This window comes from Vulpes vulpes, chromosome 15, assembly GCF_048418805.1.
Source record: "Vulpes vulpes isolate BD-2025 chromosome 15, VulVul3, whole genome shotgun sequence".
Lineage (NCBI taxonomy): Eukaryota > Metazoa > Chordata > Mammalia > Carnivora > Canidae > Vulpes > Vulpes vulpes.
In genome coordinates this window covers 16,715,588-16,735,177 of record NC_132794.1, presented here as the reverse complement: position 1 = coordinate 16,735,177, position 19,590 = coordinate 16,715,588, and the positions used below count along the sequence as shown (strand labels likewise).

Below are 19,590 nucleotides of genomic sequence, written 5' to 3'. Positions count from 1 at the left end.
CAATGCTCATAACACCATCCTAGAGACAAAGACATAAATTTGGTAATATCCAGTAAAGTGTAAAAGCAGCTATCTTAGTTATGGAGAGAGAACAGATTTTCATGAAGGTCATGGTCAAATCTACTAAGACAAGATATGGGTTAAGGAAATTCCTAAGGTCTGGCTAAGCTGGGTACAGCGAGCTGGAAAGCCTGCTATGGAGGAGCATTACTTCAAGAAAGGCAGCTTGAAAGCCTCTCTGCTGTTCAATTAGGGCAAGAGCCAAAAAGCCCAAAGAACTCATGTGGAAAAATGATGACTTTCTACTGAAATGGACATGGTATTACTAAGACTGTTTAAGAGATTACAGATGATTTATGAATACAATTACACATGTAATTCTATTCATAAATGTTCTATGGTGCTTTTCATAGAATCAATAAATTGATTATATGGATTTTTCCATAAAATAAATAATACTAAGAATAATAATCATCTATCATGCATTGAGACTTACAATAACCAAAGGATTATATTAGCCCTGATGCTTATAACAATCCTTTAAGATAGATCTTATTACATGATTTTATAGTTAAAAAATTGAGATCTGGACTGTTGAAATAATTGGCCCAGTTCAACCAGCTGTAAGTGCCAGAAACAGGCTGCAGACCAGAGCTGCGTAGCCTGTAGCATTCCTCTTTCCCGCTGTTCCACACTGCCTTCTGCAGGATTTGGTTATCCACCTCTCTGCTCCTAAACATAGAAATAAAAGATACATGATTTACACTAATAAAGGATTGTGTATAATTCCCTTTTAACTGTTTTTTTTTTTTAATTAGCCTAAAATGTTGGAGAACTGATCTCAAATATTAGGCACTTTGATGGTTGTCCATGTTATAAAAAGTTTTCCAGGGGATCCCTGGGTGGCTCAGCGGTTTAGTGTTTGCCTTCTGCCCAGGGTGTGATCCTGGGGTCCAAGGATCGAGTCCCATGTTGGGCTCCTGGCATGGAGCCTGCTTCTCCCTCTGCCCATGTCTCTGCCTCTCTCTCTCTCTCTCTCTCTCTGTGTGTGTGTGTGTCTTTCATGAATAAATAAATAAAATCTTTAAAAAAATGTTTCCATGTTATAAAATTGGCAAAGATAAACATGATTAATATCCCTTCTCTTGATGATACCCACGGCCCCACAGAAAATAAGGAATATCACAAGTGTGAGTTGTGCTCCAGAATGATAGGAAGATACCAGTTTAACATGTGAAGAATGAGAGGTTCACCATTATAGTAAACTCTCTGCTGACAGATTATTTTTGTGTTTTTATAATATCCACAAAATTTCCATATGAGGTCATTTTTAATTTATACCACACATTATCTCTCTTGATCCACCTTTTTCTCAAGGTATGCTATGCTAAGGTTTTGTTTTTATTATCCCACCCACATGTGGTTGGCCTCTACAAACATACACACACCCTGTCTGGGTTATTTCCAACACAAATACCAATGGTATTCACACTATGGGAAGAAGAGTAGCCTGGGTAAAAGTTGACGTGGAGGTTAATGTTCAAGCTGAAACTTATATGGTATAGCTATATGCTAGAAAAACAATAATGTTGTAGGAACAGAGAATTCAGAAGCATAGGGGCAAATATACATCTTCTATTTTTCACCTAAGATATATAATTACTGCTCCTAAACTTCTTTTGCTTTAGGAAGCAAAGAAAAGCTTTGTTTTTATTATTTATATTTGAGGAAGGTCAAAAAGTCCTTAAGGAGCTTCTCCAACAATATGTTCTTTTACTTGAAAATGCCACCAGTCAATTGCATTCTTTTAATGAATGGATTTTACACACACAGGGACACCCCCCCCCCAACACACACATCTATGCATGTACAGCAAACTCAAAGAAAGAAGTTATGTGGAAGTGAACAGTATTCAGAATTAAGCAATGCTACAGGGATTTGTTTACCAATTTCACTAAAAAGAAAAAAAAGAAACCCTGTACAGTTAAGCGTAACACTTAATGGAGAAGAAACAAGAGACAGGAAGAAGTGTGAGTTTCAGACTTGGAGGGCACTTTGGGGAATACACACTTTAGTAGATTCAAAACCATAGAGAAGTGTGGGAAGGGAACCTTGGGGAATGAGGGAAGAGCTGAGGGGTGGGCAATTCGTGTGTTTGCCAGCGGGCGTGAGAAATATTATAAAGGGTAAACAATCACAGGACAAAGTGACGCATTAGTTCACAGGCAAGTTTGGAGGTGTCAAGTGAATTAAAATGCCTTCATTCCATGTTTGCTGGGCTGGCTGTGTTATCAGGCATGTTTTAGTTCAGCAACACTTCCCCACCCTTAAGTTCCCCTTACATGACATTTTAGTACATGCACATTTACTTCTGAATTCCTTGTCCCCAACCACAAGAATTTCATTTTGAGTGTATGTGGATTTTGAGTCATTCCGGTTGAGGATAATTAGAAAAAGATGGAAGCAGGAGGTGGGGAGGGGAAAGGGAGTCAAAACAGCAGGAGGAAGGCTTTTGCCAAAGTAGCTACAGTGAGATAAAGGAAGCCCTGTGCTCAGAGTCCTCTCCCAGGCAGGCAGTAAAAGGGATGCATGGTACCAGGTCACACACAAGGTACCTTAGAATGGAAAGCTAAGACCATGGATCCCTGCTATTAGTCAAGAAGGGTTGACAAATACCTCCTTCCCTGTGACAGACCGAAGGGATTAAATATGGTTACGGAAAACTTGTTTTTCCGTCTTCAGTCTTCAAATGGCATTGCGTCTCTTATAGAATCAAAAGCCTAAGTCGTAATCAGAAAGACACTAAATATTTGGAAGGAAGTGCTCCTTAGCTTTTCATGCACACTGTCTAGAGCAGAGCAGAATTCACAAGCATCTCCTGATTATTTTTTAAAATTATATTTATTTATTCATGAGAGACACACAGAGAGAGGCAGAGACACAGGCAGAGGGAGAAGCATGCTTCTTGCGGGGAGCCCAATGTAGGACTCGATCTCAGGACCCCAGGATCATGACCTGAACCAAAGGCAGACACTCAACCACTGAGCCACCCAGGTTTCCCCACAAACATCTCCTTTTAACCACGGAAGGAAAAAAGGTGAATTTAAGTTAATCATAGGATATTATTGCCTATGTATGACGCATAAAATAATATTTATATTCTTTGCATTTACTATGTAGTCTGTATAATTTTGTTTTCACGAGAAATAAAAATTTAAAAACAAACCTTCCCTAAAGAGGTTGACCTGAAACCTGCCTCCCGCACAGGGCTCTCAGTCCCCAAGGACAGGGATCACAAACCCCACGCCTCCTGCCACCACCAGAGAAACGGAGTAAAGGGTGGCTCTCACCCTTAGTTGTAATATGATAGAGAGATGGAGAGTCTGATAAGTTTTAGAGTACATGCCCAGCTTTAAAAAAAATGAATTCCATTTTCTTAAGTTACTTTATAAACCAAAGAAGTAGTTCTGTGGACCACAAAGAGCTCACTCAGTCTTCCAGCATCAGCCTCAAAGTCTTAAATCCCTGGGCAGCAACATGTCCTAACCTAGGGGCCCTTGGGACCCTAGAGAGTGGGGAAAACCACATTAAAATAAAAATACCCAACCAACCAATGCTTGGATTTAAGGAAATATGTATTTTCTTATACTTAGGGATTTCAAACTTCAATTTCTAATGTTTTTTTTTTTTTCTCTCTTTTTAAATACTTTGTGCTGATTTTCTGCTGCATTTGATCTGTCACTACTTGGAGAGGAAACTCATAACAATGATAGCCACTTTCCTGTGGCTTTATCAAAATGAGTACTGAGGACTGGAGTACTATACTTGTAGGTTAAACACACAAACACAAATACACATGAATACGCAAAACTCACACACAAACCCGCAAACATACACACACATGCACATACAGATATACAAATAAAAGCAAACATACAAGTAAACATACACATACAGGAGCATCTACCTGGCTCAGTTGGTGGAACATGAAACTTTTTTTTTTTTTAAGATTTTATTTAGTTATTTGAGAGAGAGAGACAGAGAGAGCACGCATAAGAGAGACACGGGGTGGGGAGGAGCAGAAGGAGAAGCAGACATTCCCTCTCCCCACCACCCACCAAACAAGGGGCGTGACATTGGCTGAGATCTTGACCTGAGCTGAACGCAGATGTTTAATGCACTGAGCCACCCAGGTGCCCGGAACATACAACTCTTGATCACAGGGTTGTGAGTTTCAGCCTCATGTTGGGTTTGGAGATTACTTAAAAAATAAAATCTTTTTTTTTTTTAAAACAAAGCAAACCCATAAACATACAAATGTACATGCACATTCAAATACACCCACATGCAAATGCATATAAGTATATAAACACACAGCTACACATACACATAAATATACAGATACATATACACACAACCAAATACCGAAACACCTTTGAGTCATCTGTCAGGCCTTCTTAAAGGTGTGTAGACTCCTGTGAAAGAGTATCTTGGACTCTCCAGCAGGTGGGTCAGAGTTTGTTCTATCATGGATTAGAGTCAACCAAATTTCATTCCATGTTACCAGTCCTGGTAATGTGTCCTGAATTCTCTGTACCTCATTTTGCCTTTACCTGCAACTCAAAAAACAAAAGCTTCCACTTTTGGAACTTGCTTTAAACTAGAATTCATGAGAAATGAATGGTCCCACATCTTCCTGATTATTAGAGCTCGATTGGATAGATTTCATCTTTAGTTCTTATTCCCCTGTCCACTTTTAGTGGCATGCATCTTTTTTATGTAGAAGTCTCCTTCAAAAGACGGAAGACACAGGTTTCCTTTCTGATCCTTGGCAGTGGTGGCCCAAATATATAGATTAGATACATTAATTTCCCCTGTTATTCAATTAGTTATGAAAGTTATATAGCTTTAGCAAACCTCTAAGACATTTAAATGCTAAGAATAGGGTTTAAGTTTAGATTCAGAGTTTTAGTAATTTTTACTAGGCAAAGAAACTAATTTTAGTAGCCATCAGACCATAGAGCCCATTAGTGCATTGATGTGAGAAAACTTTGTGAAGAGGTTAATTTTATGGAACACCTCATCGACTTTGTTCTGCACTGTATAAACAAGAAAAATCCTATCAGTAAAAATGAGATGAACATTTTAAGGTGTTTTAGAATGGTTTGTGTAGTATGTAGAATTCTAAGATACCAGTATAAGAGTAAGCGTAGTGTACACAATAATCTTCCCCATTTAATTATGGCCTATGAGTAGGATGGATATCACCACCATGATTAGGTTATATGACCAAAATGGAGGGGTTTTGCACAACTACTAAGATCCCAAATCAGGGTTTGAGGTAATCAAAAGATTATCCTCCTTGGGTAGGTGTGACCTAATCAAGATAAAACTTTAAAAGTGAGTCTAGGGGCACCTGAGTGGCTCAGTGGTTGAGCATCTGCCTTTGGCTCAGGTCATGGTTCTGGGGTCCTGGGATCAAGTCCCACCTCAGGCTCCCCACAGGGATCCTGCTTCTTCCTCTGCCTATGTCCCTGCATCTCTCTCTGTGTCTCTCATGAAAAAATAAATAAAAAATCATAGATAGATGATAGATAGATAGATAGATAGATAGATAGATAGATAGATAGATATAAAATAAGAGTGGGTCTAGAGGCTAGAGACTCTCTCTCTCTCGTCTTAAAGAAAATAAGTTCTGTAGCCTCAAGGAAATAAACTTTGCCAACACTGCATGAGTTGGGAAGGGTATCCCAGACTTCGGATAAGACGCTAGCTCCAGGTGACACCTTGATTTTAGTCTCATGAGACCCTGGGCAGAGGACCCAGCTAAGCCTAGTTTAGTGGCCCATAGCAATTATGAAATAAATATATGTTGTTTAATCTACTAAATTTGTGTAATCTGTCACACAGCAATTGAAAAGGAATACAGTTCTTTTACTGAGTTTGCAAATATAGCCAAAGCATAACCTTTTAACAGTAAAATAATACAAACAAAAATCATTCAAAATTAACCCTTTTTACCTCTTAATAATAGTTAATATTGGTCTAGCTCTTGCCATAAACATAATAGGGACTGCCAAAATATAAACTTTTACTATGTGATAGGTCCATTGCTAAAGTTTTCCTTTATCCACTCTCTTTGTCTATGTGTCCTTGGCAATGTTGTTTCTTTTCCCATGGGTAAAGACTATTTACTGTTCTGGCCTTGTGAATTGCTTTGGTCCCTAGCAAGTCACCATAGAATAGGATGGGAGTGTTGTCATGCCAGTTCTAAGCCTAGGTCACAGTAAGCCTTCCATATCTCTGGTTGGTCTCTTGAAACTCTACTAAGACCTGAGAAAAATCCCAGTTACTTTGCTGTAGGATGAGACATAGAACTTTCTGGTCGCCATTATCCTAGACAGCTAGTTTTCAGCTAACTCATCACCTGGCCACAGATACTTGAGCAACCTCACTTAATAACTGCTGAGCCTGGCTCACATCAGAGGAACTGTTTAGTAAACCCATATATAAGTATGAAACAATAAATTGTTGTTGATTTAAGCCACTAAGTTTGGGCCAGCTTGTTACTCAATAACATACTGATAATAGATAATTAATACATGCAACAATGTTTATGGTAAAGCAAATATCATAATTGAAACATTTAATTGAGTCTTTTTCATTTTTGCAAGTATGGTATATTTTGACTATAGACATGCACAAAGGATAAAACAATATCTATACAACATCTCCTGATATATTATAAGCTCTGGCTTATCATACACATGAATCTGTCATAATATATTGAAAAGATTGTTTTCTAGGTGTTGTAGGTAATTTAGATGCAAAGTATAAAATCTCTGTCCTACTAACTAGCAGTTACAGTCAGTGATAGGGATGTTAAAAGTTACAGAGGTTTATTAACAATCTGATACTTGTATATGCTCCATTGCAGTGTGCTCCTCCACCCCCAAATGGTTGAGCCAGCATGTGGGGACCTTCAATAAGAAAACTCATTTTGTTTCAAGATAGCTTATATATCCTTGGGTTGCTCTGTGTGTTAAAAATATTTCTCATTATTTTGGCTCAAACTTTGTCCTTGTAACTCATACCCACTGATTCTAATGTCCTAGGGAGTTTCTACCTCCTGGGAGGCACATAGGTCAGATGTAATTCTTTTCACACCAGATTTTTATACTTTGTTAACACAGCCCTAGAAAACTAATATCCCCACTAACTCTATTACACTACCAATTTTGACTAAACTTTCTAGTGTAGCACTATTTTATTACCCAGAGCCATGATTTCAATAGGTACTTGGTTACAGGTATGTACAAATGATATTTTGAGTAAACTTTTATCACTTTATGTCATGGATTACCAGTCCCCTTTTCATCATTGAAAACAAAGTCATTAATGCTTTAAATAAAAATCAATTAATTAGCATATAATGTATTATTAGTTTCAGAGGTATTCAGTTATTCATCAATTACATATAACACCCCATGCTCATGACATCAAATGCCCTCCTTAATGCCCATCACCCAGTTACCCCATCCCCCCTCCCATCTCCCCTCCAGCAACCCTCAGTTTTTCCTATAGTCAAAAGTCATTAATGCTTTACATTTAATCAGATAAGAGAACCAAATCCAGAAAATCTAGAACCCATTAAGGAAAGTCATTCTTAAGATTCTGTTTTTCTAGAAATATTCTGTTGCCATCTTCTGTTCCAATCAGGGGAGAAAGAAAATGAAGTAGAGGGGATGGGAGAATGAAGTAGAGTGAGAGAGAGAGAGAGATTTGGAGAGAGAAAGAATGAGAGAGAATGGTTTGGTGGTTTAGGAAAGATGGTAAAAATCTTAATTGGAAAGTCTGTGTCAAAAAATAAAGGAGATTTTTTTATATTGCTTTTTCAACTGTACTACTTAGTTCTCAATATATGAAAAGAACATGAAACAATGGAAGTAGCATGTGGAAGCAGACATCTACCCATATGTATAAAGACTTTTCATTGCGGTGTCATCTAAATAGATTATCTGAAAGGAAATGTAGAAATGAGGGAAAAGCCCAGCAGCAAGCACACATCCTTCAACATTTTGCATCAGGTAGCTTCTCTTTCAGAATTTCCCTGGTTTGCGACTGTAAGAAGAGGCCTGGGTGGGATACACTTGGTTTGGGTCAGCTAGGTTAACTTAGACATTTACATAACCTAGTTACTATAAGACTTTGCTACTTTTCTTCTAAATGGAAAAATACCAACTTTATGTGGCCATGTTTTCAAGGCTTCAGGATACATTGTGACTTATTTCTGTTAAGCAGATGTTTTCTTGTTTGCATGTAAAATGGGTCTGTAAAATTTTATAATCCAGCATTTCATGTTCTCCAAATAGACTTGTTTCAGTGATTTGACTAAACTTTGCAAATTTGCCAGAAGAAATATTTCTCTGAATGCCAGAAGTTTCAGTGTCTCTGGGGCTGATTCCTCTTGTCACTCCTGCCATTCAGGCAAGAATGTGAGGGTCCAGGCACAGTTTGTAACCTTGCTCTGCTTTCTCAGGTACTATCTAATTACAGACTTGGTCCAGAACTGAAAGTGATTATTTCAATCATTTTTCCAATTCCCAAGGAGATTATTATTCTCTTATAAAATGCTTATTAGAGAAGACAATGGGAATTCAGCACAACTTTATTTTTTGCTTATCTTCCAAGGACCATGAGCTCAGGCTCCAGATGTTCTGACTTAGCCAAGGGCAGGGTTATTCCCTGGCAAAGGAAAGCTGAGAGTTCGGCCTTTAAGAGAGAAAGGGGGGATGAGAGATCCATATCTGAAAGATACATGTAGACCTATGGGCACGGCCATGTCTAATATCTTTGTTGAGAGAGAAAATATGAAAAATACTAGAATTCTGAGATGTCTTTTGACTCTCCCCACTGCAAATAGAGCTGAAAAATAAACAAAGATTACATCATAAATTGAAATAAATGTAGCAGGGTCATTTAGAAAATAAATTATCATATTTTATGCATTAAGGAGGGTTCAAATCAGAATAGTACAGAGAAGGGTTGTAAGTACCATTCCCCTTTCAATGAGTCATCCTGGCCTCCCTTCTTTGTTCATTTTTATGTTCCTGAGGCTCTCTCTTCCTATTTCTGATTTTTTCCTGCCTTCCCACCAAATGAGATACAAAGAGAAAATAGCCCTGTTGATTCTTTATCTCTTTCTTTTCTTTGTTTCTCCATACTTCCAACTACATGTTGCTTAAGTTGAGAAAATAGTACAAGAAGAAAAATAAAAATCAGTTTCTATTTAACAGTTTTGAATAACTATTATTAAAACGTTTACCATGCTTTCTAGTTAAGTCTCTTCATGGCCCCTTCAGCTGCCCATATATGCACATTATTCAGGCTTAGAGCCAAATTCCTGGTCAGGAAGTTAACCCTGCTCAAGACATTATGGGAAGCACATTTAAATTTCAATTAACCCATTTACAGAAATACTTCATTGAATTTCAAAACCTTAACACCAAAAATAGTTTGATTTCAGCTGCTAGTAAGAAAAAATAATTTTACGTATGCATATGCAACAGTCCATTATTCTAAACACTGTCTATGATGTAACTTTTTGCTTAAATATGGGAAGTTTCCATCTTTAAATGAAAGCAAAAAAGGCCAGAACAACAATTTTTTATCTATGCAATGGGCAGTTTGCATGGAGACTTGCCAGGAACCATTAGATGGCTGAGTGATATATCCGTAATTAGCATGGGTGAATATTGTGCCCTCTTGTCAATGTCTAGGCAAAGAACAGCCTATTGATTCTGACCTTTTTTTTTTTTTTTTTTTTTTTTCAGCAGAGGGGTCATTACACAGGAAGATGTCAAAGCTATAAACAATGATGCCAGGAAAGTAAAGCTCAGCTGACTTTTCCAGTTTTGGAAAATTTCCTTCAAAAAATGCCAATCTCTATCTTAGCTCTCCTGTCCATGTTAGACAGGGTAGGCCTGGGTGTATATACTTATACATCTATAGATTATCCCTGTATCTATTTGTATAGATGTATCTTTCTTTCTTACTGGTATTCTACAATACAGGTGGTACTATATTTGATATATACTGGTAATATGTTTGGTATATATTCTATATATAACACCAGTGATATGATTAACCAGTCCTGGGGACTGGTTAATGGTAGCCTTTGGAAAAGTTTGTGGGTTAGCCTATAGTTAAACATCTGCCCCTAATGAAGTCATACTATTTTAGACTTTGAAAAGACTTTTTTTTTTTTAAATTTAAATTCAGTTTTGTTAATGTAAATGTATTATTAGTTTCAGGGGTAGTGATCCATCAGTTGCATATAACACCCAGTGCTGTGCCCTCATTAATACCCATCACCTAATCATCCCATCCCTGACAGACTTTAAATAATCATCTAGTTTACTTGTCATCAACTGTGCAAATAATCTCCTTTATGATGTTTTTAACAGGTGCTCATCCCATCCCTACTTGTTATAGTTTTTGGAGTCAAATAGACTTGGGATTACATCTTGGCTGTACTTCTCTCCAGCTTTGGGGTCTGGAGCATTACCCTGAGTCTGTTTTCCTCATCTAAATGAGGGTAATATTAGCCACTTCATGGGTGTGTGGGAATTTGATGAGGTAATATACACAATATTGTGATTTTAGAGACTAGCACAATACTTGTTTAATAAATACACATTTCTTTGTCCATTCCTTCCTGTTTTGGAAAGCCCATCAACTTCCAGAGCAGCCTGTTCCATTGTTGAATTGGTATAATTATTAGAAAGTTCTTACATTATAATCTGCTTTTCTCTTTTTTCTCATCTGTACTTTTCAGTTGTGGCTTGAGCTTCCCAGAAGTAATGCCTGCCTATTCCTGTAGGTCGGTAGAGATTATTTAAAGATGGTCAAATAAATGTTAAATTTCAGGCTATGTTTTCTCAGTTTCTTTAACCATTGTTCAGTTGATACATTTCCTACACATTTTAACTGTGCAGTCTTACCCTGTTGGACAGAATCAGGTAAATGACTCAATGCCACCCCACCCCCACCACCTAAGCATCCATTTTTATCACTCTGAATTTCTGGATATAACATTTCTATTCATTTATGATTTATTAAACATTTCACCTTACATTGAATTTTCAACACCTAAAAAACCCCACCATTTTCATGGAAGAACACACTGGAATTACATTATATAACTTCCTTATCAAACCCAAGTACTGGGGATGCCTGGGTAGGTTCAGCGTTTGAGCATCTGCCTTTGGCTCAGGTCATGATCCCAGAGTTCCAGGATCATGTCCCACATCTGACTCCTGGTAGGAAGCCTGCTTCTCCTCTATGTCTCTACCCCTCTCTGTGTGTCTCTCATGAATAAATAAATAAGTATTAAACAAACAAACAAACCCAAGTACTGGATCTACACCTAGCTCTAAATAGATTGGTTGATCATGTAATTGAAATCGTGTCTGGGTTAATAGGATGGTCTATTTAAACCAATTAATTAAATGTATAAATATATATACATTTTATCACTGCACACAGTAAAATATGTTATATTCTTATTAGGTATCAGTTATCTTTCTTTAGTCAGTGAGAAACTGTATTCCCTTTCCTTAGTTTGATATTGACAGTTAACCCACTAAGAAATTGATTAGGGATGAAGGCAAAGGGTAGTTATATAATTTTATATACATCTGCATTCAATACTGTAAAATAGCAACTCATCTGACTCTACTTTATGAACCCTACCTGGGTCTGAAGAAGGTAGGAATCATTAATCATGACCTGTTTGGCTTATGACAATAAGCATGATATTGAAAGGAGTTCACATTTCTAATCAATACATATGCTAAATTAGTATAGATTACATGACAATAATTTATTTTAAAATCTAAACATTAAGTCTCTAACAATGTATTAGTATAACTAAGTATAAGAAATAAAAAATTAAAAAACATTATGCTGGTTTCTTGTGTTGTTGACTTTAGCCATTCTAACAGGAATAAGGTGAAATCTCATTGTAGTTTTGATTTATATTTCCCTGATGATGAGTGATGTTGAGTGATATTGAGCACCTCTGCATGTGTCTGTTGGCCAAATGTATTTCTTCTTCTGAGAAATGTCTGTTCACATCTTCTGCCCATATTTTAATTGGAGTATTTGTTTTTGGCTATTGAGTTGTATTAGTTCTTTAGATATTTTGAATATTAACTCTTTATGAAATATGTCATTTGCAAATATCTTCTCCCCTTCAGTACTTTTTTTTGTTGTTGTTGTTGTTTCCTTCACTGTGGGGAGCACTTTATTTTGATGTAGTCCCAGTAGTTTATTTTTTATTTCACTTGCCTAAGGATACAGATCTAGAAAAATCTTGCTACAGCTGATACCCGAGAAATTACAGCCTGTGTTCTCTTCTGGATTTTTATAGTTTCCTGACTCACATTAAGATTTTTCAATCCATTTTGAGGTTTTTGTGTGTGTGTGTGTTTGTGTGTGTGTATGGTGTAAAGAAAGTGTCCAGTTACATTCTCTGGCATGTAGCTGTCCAGTTTTCCACACCATTTGTTGAAGAGACATTTTTTTTCCCCATTGGATATTCTTTCCTGCTTTGTTGATTAATTGACCATATAGTTATTGTGGGTCATTTCTGGGCTTTTTATTCTATTCCATTGATCTATGTGTCAATTTTGGTGTCAGTACCATATTGTTTTGATTTCTACAGCTTTGTAACATAACTTAAAGCCTGGAATTGTAATACCCAGTTTTGTTTTTTTGCCTTTCAGGATTGCTTTGGCTATTTGAGATCTTTTGTGGTTTGCAAAAACATTAATGGTATGAGACCCAAGGAATTTAACAAAAATCCCCTACCCATGGACAAACAGAGCAGGACTAACTCCATTTTGTGCTACACCTGCCATCTCATGTATCACCCCCACATGACCTGCTTATTGCTTAAGGCGCTGCCCCACCCTAGACAAGCCACTGAGCACACCCTTATCAGAAACCCACTCATAGGGATCCCTGGGTGGCGCAGCGGTTTGGCGCCTGCTTTTTTTTTTTTTTTTTTAAAGATCTGTATCATAGGATACAGTTTATTTATTTTTTTTTTAATTTTTTTTTTAATTTATTTATGATAGTCACACAGAGAGAGAGAGAGAGAGGCAGAGACACAGGCAGAGGGAGAAGCAGGCTCCATGCACCGGGAGACCGATGTGGGATTCGATCCCGGGTCTCCAGGATCGCGCCCTGGGCCAAAGGCAGGCGCTAAACCGCTGCGCCACCCAGGGATCCCCGGCGCCTGCCTTTGGCCCAGGGCGCGATCCTGGAGACCCAGAATCGAATCCCACGTCGGGCTCCTGGTGCATGGAGCCTGCTTCTCCCTCTCTCTCTCTCTGGCTATCATAAATAGATAAAAAAAAAATAAAAATAAAAAAGAAACCTGCTCATATAGGAATGCAGAACCCCTAGCCGCCAAAGAATGTAAACCCTGCCTTTTGCCCGCCAAACCTGCATGCCAGTTCTAACCAGAGTGATAGGCTAGTTCAAACAGTCACTATAGGGTAAATTGTAATTCAATTGGCCACCTGCATGCGGACCGACATGACTGTGCAACTTTTTGTGTGTGTTACAATCTCATTGGCCACTGTCCCCTATAAAACTGCTACATCTCTTAACCTTGGGGTCCTAGCCCCTGCGCTGCTATGTGGAGTATACTTGGACCCAAGCTTGAGCTAATAAACCCTTGTGTGTTTGCATCGCCTCGGCTCCTTGGTGGTTTCTCAGATTTGCAATCTTGGGGACAACAAATGGAGCTAGAGAGTATAATGCTAAATGAAATAATTCAGTCAGAGAAAGGCAAATACCCTATAATATCATTCAAAGGTGGAATTTAAGATTAAAAATAAATTATCAAAGGAAAGACAGAAATAAAAAGAGAATCTAAATTAAGAAACAGACTCTTAACCAGATGGACATGTATGGGGGGATGGGTGAACCAGGTGATGAAGATTGAAGAGTACAATTATAATCATGAAAAAAAATTATGGGAGCAAGGTGTATATATGTATATATATGTATTTTTAAATATTGTGTTGATAAAAATAGCAGTTAGAAATCCCAATTTCTTTAAAAATGGTCTTGGGACTCCTGGATGGCTCAGCGGTTTAGAGTCTGCCTTCTGCTCAGGGCATGATCCTAGAGTCACGGGATCCATCTCACATCAGGCTCCCTGGAGGGAGCCTGCTTCTCCCTCTGCCTATGTCTCTGCCTCTCTCTCTGGTTTCTCATGAATAAATAAATAAAATATTTTAAAAAAAGAAAAAAGAAAAGAAAAATGGGCCTGTGCTAAGTAGGCTTCATCTATTCCTTACAGTTAGTATCTAGGAGCTCAAAAATAGTACTTCCTAAATTAAGTGCAGATCTTTGAAGTAAACATTGTTAGGTTTGATAAAAGAAACTTGCTTTACATTTACTAATAAAAGCATCCTAGGTGACTCATACTATAGGAAACTGAAAACAAATAAAAAATAAAAGATATATTTGTCTACCTAATCCCAAAATAGCTAATATAATTTCTAAAATTTATAAATAGCAGAAGCTATTGTCAACAATGATTTATTGCCCTTTTTTTCCCTCATCAACTTGACTCTGAAGTTCCTCACTAGGAAGTTTAGCATCCTTCCAGTTGCTATTCCAGTTTTCTCTGAGAGAGGAAGCATATTTGTAAAATGAGTGCTCACCTGGTTTCATTTTCCCTATGAATCCAGAGCTCTGATTTTCCTCCAGCACTCACCAGCCCTGCATGTCCTTCGTCCACAGGGTTTGGACACAGCAGATTCCAAAGAGCATTCATTTGAGATTATGTGACCCTAACACTGACATCAGAACTTTGCACCCCTTTGAGACCAATGATTGTTCTGGGAATGACATGTTACACAACACAATGCAATGAAACTCAAATGCTAGACTTTAGAGAACTGTTGCAGAAGGAAATTATCCTTTCTGCTAAAAAGATAGGGCATATTTCTGGATCCTTTCGCATGTGTCTTGTCACCAGAAGTAAAAAAGAAGTACTTGAACACAGAGCAAACAGAAAATGTGCCCAGGGTAGAGCCAACAAAGAAGATTGAAATTGAACCTTGAAAACCTTCATTACCCCCCTTCCTCCAGTTATCCTGATAAACTCTACCTTTTGTTTTTATTTCTTCTTAAAGGTGATTTGCATTGAATTCTTTATTACTTATAATGGAAGCAGGCCTAACATATCACATTAATTCAACTTGAATAAATTTGGAATCGTTTGTCCTGATGAGAGTAGAAAACATGACAGTATTAGCCCAAGTCTAATTCATGCCAAAAGGTCTGATGCCCTTAGATATGACCCTGGTTCCTCCAGAGTGACAGTTTTCTCCACCGCGTATTCACTTATTTTGTAGCCTGGGTCTATAATCAGACCCTTCTCCAAACTATCAGCTGGTATTTTCTAAAAATGTTTATCCCTCTTTAAGACTGAAAACAGTGTCATAAATTCTTCAACAGAAGTCCCACTAGGAAAAGATACCTTTCCTATAGAGAAAGGATTCATATTCAGCCTGTAGGCTTTTAACTGATTGATCAAGCCGATGACATTTATTGTATCTGCTTAATGCCAATGTATTTACTAATAATGCAATGGAAACCTATTTTTTGTGACAATTTCTTAGAATTTGCCATGCTTGGATGACTTCCTTCTGTGTTGTCTGCCTTTAAAGATTTAATCTCCTGTGGAAATTTTGTTCATCTCTCTTTATAAATCACAATGGATTTCAAAATCAAATTATAAAAAATATTACAATACTAATACATCTTATCTACAAAATTCCCAACATAAAATAATAAAATCATGAGAAGCACAAGTCATCCCACTATTGATTATATTTTTTCTATTTCTCCTGTCAAGCCCTTAAGATTTCATGTGATTGTACTTACTATGCATATTGTTTTATAACCTGCATTTTCACACATACTATATCATGAAGATATTTCCATGTCAATACAAATAATTTCCCATTATCATTTCAATACTTGAATTGTACTTACTTGAGGAATGTACATTTTTATTTAATTTAATCAGTTTTTGGTTATTTATCATGTCTGATAACAGTAATAAATCTAATAGTAATTGCTAGTTAATATTTGTAACAAACATGGCTGATGCTCCACACTTATTCTCTCAATCCTCTTATGTTTGCCCCATGGCTCTTTCATATATTTTGCTCCTAATGGCTTTTGCTCCAGACTTTCCTCATACTTCTTGGGCTACTGGAGCCATCTACCCCAGACAGAGGGACTTAGAGGTGCCTTGGAATTTAATTCCCTCTGGGATGATTTTTAAGCAATCAAGGCCTAGTTTCTGAGGAAGCCAAAGTCCACTTTCTTGCATCAGGACAAACCTGAGGCATACTTCATCCTCCAGAGCTCCTCTGTAGAATCAGGTGGAGATAAGATATTTACCTGAAAACATACACTGGCTGGGGCTTCTTTTGTTCTCTTGTACTGTTTCCTGTATTCTCTTCCAGTTTCCCTTGGTATCACTTCCTTAATAACTTTCTTGCATAAGAGTCTTCACCTTACAAACTACTTCTTATGAAACTGGCCCAAGACACTAATATAGATTTTTTGGTAAAATTGATCTTTGGGTAGGTGTATGGTGATTCTAAACACTTCAAAAGGATTGTAGGGAAAGTCAAAGTATATTGAACCTTTATTATGATGAAGATATCATAATTGTAGGATTTCTGGATGAACTATGGTTATAGTTGAGGCTTTCTTTACCTAGGCAGGATTGTTTATTAGACTTTTAAGAATGTGTTAAGCTTTATTCAATCTCTACACATGAAATTTTATAGTTGAATAATTGTCCATTATTATGATTAATATCAAAAGTAATGATATTGTGAGGGGAGGGCCGTTGGCTGGGGCCTGCGGTATGCCGCTTCAGTGAGGGGGTCCACTGCGGCCAGCGGCTTGTTGCTTTTCTGGGTACCACTCCCCCGGCCGGCCCCACGCGACAGGCCATTAGCACGGCACCGATTCCTCTCGGGCTCTTGGGCGCTGCTCTGAGCAGCATCACCCTTTAGACCAGAAAGCTGGCGGGCACTATGGGGAAGAAACAAAACAAGAAGAAAGTGGAGGAGGTGCTAGAAGAGGAGGAAGAGGAATATGTGGTGGAAAAAGTTCTTGACCGTCGAGTGGTAAAGGGCAAAGTGGAGTGCCTCCTAAAGTGGAAGGGGTTCTCAGATGAGGATAACACGTGGGAGCCAGAAGAGAACCTGGATTGCCCTGATCTCATTGCCGAGTTTCTACAGTCACAGAAAACAGCACATGAGACAGATAAATCAGAGGGAGGCAAAAGCAAAGCTGACTCTGATTCTGAAGATAAGGGAGAAGAGAGCAAACCAAAGAAGAAGAAAGAAGAGTCAGAAAAGCCACGAGGCTTTGCCCGGGGTTTGGAACCAGAGCGGATTATTGGAGCTACAGACTCCAGTGGAGAACTCATGTTCCTGATGAAATGGAAAAATTCTGATGAGGCTGACCTAGTCCCTGCCAAGGAAGCCAATGTCAAGTGCCCACAAGTGGTCATATCCTTCTATGAGGAAAGGCTGACGTGGCATTCTTACCCCTCGGAGGATGATGACAAAAAAGATGACAAGAATTAACTGTCCTGAGTACCTGCCCCTGTCACATCTGACTGTGGGTTTCAAGTGGAGAGGGAAGGAGTTCTACTTGTCTTGACACCGTAGAGGTGGCTTGAGAAGATGTCCTTTGAAGAGCCAGTATCGTTTCTGTGCCCTACAGCAGCCCAAGTGCTCTAAAGCCTTTCCATGCTGTGTAGTTTGCACACCCATCCCAGTGGAGGGCAAGGAAGAGAAGTATTGCAAGGCCACCCATTCTGTACTTTGCTGAGAAAGGCAAAGGGCCTTCCATGAAGGACAGAACTTGCAGAATGGGTGTGTGGGAGAGCAAAAGATACTGTAGATCTTCAAAGTGCATCTCCACAACCCACAGCCTTCTTCCCAATAGTGTTAACTGCATTTTTACAGCGTAGCATGTGTGTAGTTTTTGGCTATTACTGGTGTATCATTTGGGGGGTGGGAGGGTTGGGGGTGGGAAGGAACGGAGATGGGTAGGATCATTTTTGTTGAAATTTGGGGCCTGATTGGGAAAATGGTGAAACAATGGAAAGAACAAACTTGTGGTGATTTGGTTCTGTGTCCAGAATATTTTATCTTTTCAAAAAATGTCATCGGCAACCTAAATGAGGACTGTGAGAGACTGTTTAAAAGCTGTGAATGCCTGAAACTTAAAGCCAAGGTGTTCCCTGCCTGAGCTTAATGCTATTCCCAACAAAGGACTAAGCCAGTTAATAATAAGTTACCAAAGCTGCCATTTTGGGTATGGAAACTGGTTGAAGAGGGAAAGTCTTATTGGAGCGTATACATAGGCAGATTGTTCTGTCATAGAGGTGCTAATTCTTGAAATTGGTAAGAAGACCCTTTCTTTTCCAACTATGAAGTTTTAAACATCAGCTTATCCATCCAAGCCACTGGCTGAGGTATTTGGGGAAGAGAAGAGGGTGGTATAGAAGGTGGGAGAGTAGAGAAAGACAAGGGCCCATGCTCTTAGGGTGGAAAACTCTTGGAGCCTGTTATTTGAACTTTGAACCCTGAAATCATTGGTGGCAGGGTTCAATCACTGACAGCACAAGTTCATTGAATCACTTCAAGAGTTGAATGACTTCAAAAGCCCTGGTCTCAGGAGAAGATTAAACTTTCATACTGGGGCAGTGGTTCACTTTAAAACACAAAACAAAACAAAAAAATTTTTTAATCCTAAGAACTAATACCCAAAATGCTGTCTTGAATCATGAGATCCATCAGTTCTTGACATCCTCTAGACCTGCATTCTAGAACTCCATTGTAAAAATTTTTTAGGCATGTGTTAGGTTTCTGTGAAAACTTTGTTTAAATGTAAACTTCATACCACATTTGTCAGTTTTGTCTTAATAAAACTATAGATTTATAAAAAAAAAAGTAATGATATTATGTATTATATTTCCTATTGAAATTAATTTAAGATAACTTCCAAAGAGAAAATATTTTTAAGATTATGGCCTGGGGCACCTAGTGGCTCAGTCTATTGAGCATCTGACTCTTGTTTTTAGCTTAGGTGGTGATCTCATGGGTTGTAGGAGCCAGCCCTGCATTGGGCTCCCAGCTCAGAGGGGAGCCTGCTTGAGGTTCTCTCTCTCATTCTCTCTCTTTCTCTCTCCCCCCCTTCCTTTCTTCCTCTCACTCCTCTCTAGCTGTCTCCCTTTCTCCCTCTCTCTTTCTCTCAAAATAAATATTTTTTTAAAAGACTATAGCCTTACTCTGATAACTCTGCAAATCTATTTATTTATTTTTTAGTAAAAGATTTCAAAATTAGGTCAAGAGTCCCATCCCTTATTTTACCAAAGAGAAAATGGATATCTAAATTGGTTAAGTGACTTGCCTGGGTTCAGCAAACATGGTATGGTTTGGTATTGCTGAAGTTTTTCTAAACTGA

At 38.2% G+C, this 19,590-nt stretch overlaps 1 pseudogene; it reads left to right on the top strand.

The window, feature by feature from the left end:
• The first annotated feature begins 17,065 nt into the window (after positions 1-17,065).
• Positions 17,066-17,879, top strand: LOC112917696 (chromobox protein homolog 1 pseudogene; annotated as a pseudogene).
• Positions 17,880-19,590: the final 1,711 nt, after the last annotated feature.